This window comes from Callithrix jacchus, chromosome 8 (genome assembly GCF_049354715.1).
Source record: "Callithrix jacchus isolate 240 chromosome 8, calJac240_pri, whole genome shotgun sequence".
Taxonomy (NCBI): Eukaryota; Metazoa; Chordata; class Mammalia; order Primates; family Cebidae; genus Callithrix; species Callithrix jacchus.
In genome coordinates, this window is record NC_133509.1 from 34,378,814 (window position 1) to 34,386,560 (window position 7,747).

The window sequence follows — 7,747 nt, forward strand, 5'->3', positions numbered from 1 at the left end:
CTGGATTTCTTATTTGGAGAGAAGCTTAATCACTATTACTGTCCAGAGTTCTTAAAAATAAATTTAAAAAGTAATATGGAATACATGCAAGTTCTTTACTGTAAAAAGTAGGTAAATGTAGAAAAATTTGCTTACTCTATTTTTGTAATGATGATAATCAGAAAACCACATTTATTGAGCGTTAAAAAGAAAAATTTTTGTTACCTAAAAATAGGTTAAGTTAGGCTGATTTGCATGAACATCCTTTAAGTATATAATAAAATGCTTCAGTTCCACTGTAGAGTAACCATCTCTATCTTTCCAGTGAATGCCTCAATATAAGGCATGAAGAAACTAACTGTGGACACTGAAAAAATATGGCACTATGTGTACTGGGGAAGAAAATCAATATGTGAACAAAATCAAACTAGTGATGACTGTCCTTTCTCTCCAATATCTCTCATTTTGTATTCATAGCAATATGAAACACTGATCTTTCTGTTGAATGCAGACAAAAAGAGTTCCAAGAGAAACAAAACCTTTTTTTCTCAGAATAATTGGAAAGTGGAGACCTTAAAGGTCAGAAAGAATGGAGAAAAGCCCCTGGGGTTTACTGTTGTTTCCTTCTCCCCCACTTCAGCCTCCAGCTAATCCCAAGATGGCCATAGTAGCTGTAGCAGCAGAAAAATGATGGCAGTGGCAATAAGGTCTACAACTCTGTGAGAAGATACTTCTTCTCTACAACCACAGGAACTGTGATCTGAAAGGATGGGGGGAATCCACATTCGGTTTTCTCCCTTTCTCTCTCTCTGTCTCCTATTCTGCTCTGGTTTCTTGGCCTTAATGAAAAATACATAGTAAAAAGTGCATAAATGAGTGGGAGAATTGAAGGCCAAATTTTACAACCAGTAGCTGAAGAAAGGGAACCCAGGGAGCTGAAAAAATGTCATGAAAATCATGAGGAGGAGGGATCTTAGGGAAGAGATCCCATATGCTATATATAAACCACCAGGTTAACCTTCAAACTGCATAGGGATATATCTGAGTTTCACAGCATATCAAAGACTGTGAAAATCATACTAAGGGGTACATAATCATCCATATCCCTGACTGGCCATTAAATCTTTCACATGTGTTAATAATGTAAATAATATTAAAAATGCTTAGAAAACTGAACTATCAGAATGCTTGGTCAGAACTCGTGAGTTGTACCTAACTAGGATTATTTCCAGATACAATCATTCTCCTTAGCAATTAAACTTTATTAAGAATGTAATAGCATAAAATTCAAATGTTCAGGATACAACCCAAATTTATGTGGTATACAAAGAAATGGGAATATCTTAGTAACTTTCAAAAGGAAAGACAACCAACAAAGTAAAGTCACATCTTGACATGACCAAGCTGTTATAAAACTTTAAGGCTACCATTATTAGAATAAATATATGACAGACTTTAAAACTTACTGTAACTATGCCCAGTAAATAAGAACAAATACTTGTGAAATGATTGGAAAGTCTTTTCAGGGAAATAACAGATATTACAAAAAAAGTATATTTTAACTGAAAAAGAAATAAGTAAAATAAAAATTCTCTGAATAGATGCAAAAGAAAAATGAAAATGACAGAGAAAAAACATCAGTGAACTTGAATATAGAGCAATACAAATTATCTGAGCTAAAGAACAGAGTGAAAAAAATCTAGAAAAAAATAAACAGAATCTTAGGGATCTGTGAGACAATATACAATGTCTAACATTTATTTCTTTGGACTTTCAAAGGGTAAAGGGAAAGACTGAAGTGCCAGACTAAAATGGTGGAATAAAATCAATATGACTTCACTCTCATACACATAAAAACAAAAATAGGAGGATCCAAGATGGCTAAATAGGAACATCTCTGGAGTGCAGTTCCCAGCGAGAACAACACAGAGGGTAAGTGATCACTGCATTTCCAAACCAATTTTTACTGTCAACAAACCAGGAGATTCCTGGGCCCAAAAGTGCCATGAGTTTCCAGCATGGATGTTACAGCTGGTGCCACAGGTTTCCACACAAAAAGTCACATACATCTGGGTGGCTGTTTCAACTAGCGCCTGGAATGCCTGGGAGACAGAGCTACCCATTCAACTGAAAAAGAAGGGGCTGAAACAGAGAGCCAGAGGATCTGGCTTGGTGGGTCCCACCCTCACAAAGACCAGCTATCTGAAATGTTATGGACTGAGAGTCTCGCAGCAAGTACAGCTGGACAGGGGACCATCCAGCTTAGTGGGGGTAAAGGCATCCACCATTACTGAGGCAGTCCACCACTACCATCATTACCAAGGAGGCCTGCCATTACTAAGGCCATCTGCCATTACCAAGGCAGTCTGCCATTACTGAGGCAGCTCTATCTATACCTCTGTAAACAAAATGCAAGAGAGTTTGCACAGCAGCTGGGCAGAGCCTGCTGCTGCTCAGCAATGCCCCTGCTAGCAGACTGTGACTAGACTATCTTCTTGCAGGACAGGGCATCTCTGAAAAAAGACACATCAGAAACATAAATAAAGCCCCACCTTCCCAGACAGAGCACCTAGGAAAAGAGGCAGTTATGAGTTCCATTGCAGCAGACTTAAACGTCCCTGCCCAGCAGCTCTGAACAGAACCAGGAGCTCCCAGCACAGCATTTGAGCTCCTGTAAGGAACAGACTGTCTCTTCAAGTAGCTCCCAGACCCCTGTATATCCAAAGAGACAGCTCATAAAGGAGAGTTCAGGCTGACATCTGGCGGGTACCCTTCTGGTATGAAGATAACAAAGAAGAAACCCGCAGCAACCCTTACTGTTCTGCAGACTCCTCAGGTGATCCCTAGGGAATCAGGGTCTGGAGTGGACCTCCAGCAGTCCTGCAGCAGAGGGGCCTTACTGTTAGAAGGAAAACTAACAAACAGAAAGAAATAGCTTCAACATCAACAAAAACAATGTCCACTCAGAGATCCCACCCGAAAGTCACCAATTACAAAGACTGCAGTTAAATAAATCCACAAAGATGGGAAAAAACCAGTGTAAAAAGGATGAAAACACCAAAACCCAGAATGCCTCTTCTCTTCCAAGGGATCACAACTCCTTACCAGCAAGGGAACAAAGCTGGATGGAAATGAATCTGATAAATTAACAGAAACAGGTGTCAGAAGGTAGGTAATAATAAACTTCTCCGAACTAAAAGAACATGTGTTAACCCAATGCAAAGAAACTAAGAACTTTGAAAAAAGGTTAGAGGAAATGCTAACAAGAATAAACAGCTTAGAGAATAATATAAATTACTTGATGGAGTTACAAAATACAGCACAAGAACATTGTGAAGAATATACAAGTTTCAATAGCTGAATCAACCAAGCAGAAGAAAGGGTATCAGAGATTGAAGTTCAACTCAATGAAATAAAATGAGAAGGTAAAATTAGAGAAAAAAGAGTGAAAAGAAATGAACAAAGCTGCCACGAAATATGGAATTATGTGAAAAGACCTATTCTACTTTTGATAGATGTACCTGAATGTGACGGGAAGAATGAATCCAAGATGGAAAACACTCTTCAGGATATTTTCCAGGAGAACTTCCCCAACCTAGCAATGCAGGCCAACATTCAAGTCCAGGAAACACAGAGAACACCACAGAGATATTCCTGAATAAGAGCAACCCCAAAGCATATAATCATCAGATTCATCAGGGTTGAAATGAAGGAAAAAAGTGCTAAGTGCAGCCAGAGAGAAAGGTCGGGTTAGCCACAAAGGAAAGCCCATTAGACTCACAGCGGATCTCTCAGCAGAAACCCTATAAGCCAGAAGAGATTGGGGCCAATGTTCAACATCCTTAAAGAAAAGAACTTTCAACCAAGAATTTCATATCCAGCCAAACTAAACTTTGTAAGTGAAGGAGAAATAAAATCCTTTTCAGACAAGCAGTTGCTGAGAAATTTTGTCACCACCAGACCTGCCTTACAAGAGCTCCTGAAAGAAGTAGTAAACATGGAAAATAACAATGAGTACCAGACATTCCAAAAACGTACCAAATGGTGAAGACCATGCACACAATGAAGAAACTGCCTCAACTAATGGGCAAAACATTCAGCTAGCATCAAAATGGCAGGATCAAATTCATACATAACAATATTAACCTTAAATGTAAATTGGCTAAATGCCCCAATCAAAAGACACAGACTGGCAAACTGGATAAAAAGTCAAGACCCATTGGTGTGCTATATTCAGGAAACCCATCTCATGTGCAAGGACACATGGGAGACATTATTATTCCACTGTCAATATTGGACAGATCAACAAGACAGAAGTTTAACAAGGATATACAGGACTTGAACTCAGATTTGGACCAGGAAGACTTAATAGACATCTACAGAATTCTCTATTCCAAATCCATAGAATATACTTTCTTCTCAGCACCACACAATACCTACCTTAAAATTGACCACATAATTGGAAGTAAATTGCTCCTCAGCAAATGCAAAAGAACAGAAATCATAACTAACAGTCTCTCAGACCACAGGGTAATCAAAAATTAGAACTCAGGATTAAGAAACTAACTCAGAACTGTACAACTTCATGGAAGCAGAACAACTGGCTCTTGAATGTTGACTGGATAAACAATGAAATGAAGGCAGAAATAAAGATGTTCTTCAAAACTAACAAGAATGAAGACACAATATACCATAATCTCTGGGACACATTTAAAGCAGTATCTAGAGGGAAATTTATAGCAATAAATGCCTAGATGAGAAGTAAGGAAAGATCTAAAATCCACACTCTATCATCAAAATTGAAAGAGCTAGAGAAGTAAGACAAAAAAAAAATCAAAAGCTAGCAGAAGACAAGAAATAACTAAGATTAGAGCAGAACTGAAAGAGATAGAGACACAAGAACCCCATAAAAAATCAGTAAATCCAGGAGCTGGTTTTTAGAAAAGATCAACAAAATAGACTGCCAGCCAGATTAATAAAAAAGAAAAGAGAGAAGAATCAAATGGATGCAATAAAAAATGATAAAGGGGATATCACCACAGAGTCACAGAAATACAAACCATTATCAGAGATTATTACAAGCAACTCTATGCTCATAAAATAGTAAACCTGGAAGAAATGGATAAATTCCTGGACACTTGCATCCTCCCACACCTAAACCAGGAAGAAGTTGAAACCCTGAATAGACCAATTACAAGGGTTGAAGTTGAGGCAGCAATTATTAGCCTACCAACTAAAACAAGTCAGGTCCAGATGACTTCAAAGCCAAATTCTACAAGATGCACAAAGAGGAGCTGATACCAGTCTTTCTGAAACTATTCCAAACAATCCAAAACGAGGGAATCCTTCCCAAATCATTTTATGAGACCAACATCATCCTGATACCAAAACCTGGCAGAGACTCAACAAAGAAAGAACTTCAAGCCAATATCCATGATGAACATAGATGCAAAAATATTCTGTAAAATACTGGCAAACCGATGGCAACAGCACATCAAAAAGCTTATCCACCCCGATCAAGTGGGCTTCATCCCAGGGATACAAGGCTGGTTCAACATACACAAGTCTATAAACGTCATCCACCACATAAACAGAACCAAAGACAAAAACCACATGATTATCTCAGTTGATGCAGAGAAGGCCTTTGACAAAATTCAACAGCACTTTATGCTAAAAACCCTCTAAACTAGGTATCGAAGGAACATATCTCAAAATATTAAAAGCTATCTATGACAAACCAACAGCCAATATCATACTGAATGGGCAAAAACTGGAAGCATTCTCTTTGAAATCTGGGACTAGACAAGGATTCCCTCTCTCACCACTCCTATTCAATATAGTATTGGAAGTTCTAGCCAGAGCAATCAGGCAAGAAAAAGAAATAAAGGGCACTCAATTAGGAATGGAGGAAGTCAAATTGTCTCTACTTGTAGATGACATGATTGTATATTTAGAAGACACCATTGTCTTGGCTCAAAATCTCCTGAAACTGAAGCAACTTCAGCAAAGTCTCAGGATACAATATCAATATGCAGAAATTACAAGCATTTCTATACAGAAATAACAGACTAAAAGAGAGCCAAATCAAGAACAAACTGGCATTCACAATTGCTACAAACAGAATAAAATACCTAGGAATACAATACAACTAATAAAGGATGTAAGTGACCTCTTCGAGAACCACAGACCACTGATCAAGGAAATAAGAGAGGACACAAACAGATGGAAAAACATTCCATGCTCATGGTTCAGAAGAATCAATATCATGAAAACGGCCATACTGCTCAAAGTAATTTATAGATTCAACACTATCCCCATCAAGCTACCAATAACATTCTTCACAGAAGTGGGAAAAAAACACCTTAAACTTCATATGGAACCAAAAGAGAGCCTGCAGAGCCAAGACAATCCTAAACAAAAAGGACAAAGCTGGAAGCATCACACTACCTGACTTCAAACTATACTACATGGCTACAGTAATTAAAACAGCATGGTTTTACTGGTACCAAAACAGAGATATAGACCAATGGAACAGTACAGAGGCCTTGGAGGCAATGCTTCACATCTATAACCATGTGATCTTTGACAAACATGACAAAAACAAGCAATGGAGAAAGAATTCCCTGTTTAATAAATGGTGTTGTGAAAACTGGCTAGCAGTGTGCAGAACGCAGAAATTGGACCCCTTCCTGACACCTTTACTAAAATTAACTCCAGATGGATTAAAGACTTAAACATAAGACCTAACGCCATAAATACCCTAGAAGAAAACCTAGGCAAAACCATTCAGGATATAGGCACAGGCAATGACTTCATGACTAAAACATCAAAAGCATCTGCAACAAAAGCCAAAATAGACAAATGGGATCTAATTAAACTCCAGAGCTTCTGTACAGCAAAAGAAATAATCATTAGAGTAAACTGGCAATCAACAGAATGGGAAAAAATTTTTGCAATCTACTCATCTGACAAAGGGCTAATATCCAGAATCTACAAATAACTAAGACTTACAAGAAAAAAAAAACCCATTCAAACATGGATGAAGGATATGAACACACACTTTTCAAAAGAAGAAATACATGTGGCCAACAAAAATAAAAAATACCTGCTCATCACCACTGGTCATTAGAGAAATGCAAATCAAAATGACATTGAGATACCATCTCATGCCAGTTAGAATGGTGATCATTAAAAAATCTGGAGAGAACAGATGCTGGAGAGGATGTGGAGAAATAGGAACACTGTTACACTATGGGTGGGAGTGTAAATTAGTTCAACCATTGTGGAAAACAGCTTGGCGATTCCTCAAGGACCTAGAAATAGAAATTCCATTTGACCCAGAGATCCCATTACTGGGTATATAGCCAAAGAATTATGAATTGTTCTAATATAAAGACACATGCACACACATGTTCTTTGCCACATTGTTTACAATAGCAAAGCCCTGGAACGAACCCAAATGTCCATCAATGATAGACTGAACAAGGAAAAAGTGGCACATACACACCACAGAATACTATGCAGCCATAAAAAATGATGAGTTTGTGTCCTTTGTAGAACATGGATGAACCTAGAAACCATCATTTTTAGCAAACTGACACAAGAACAGATATCAAACATCACGTGTTCTTACTTATAGGCAGGTGTTGAACAATGAGAACACACGGACACAGGGAGGGGAGTATCACACACTGGGGTCTTTTGTGGGGTCATAGCAGAGGGACAGCATTGGGTTGGGAGGTTGGTCAGGGATAACATGGAAAGAAAT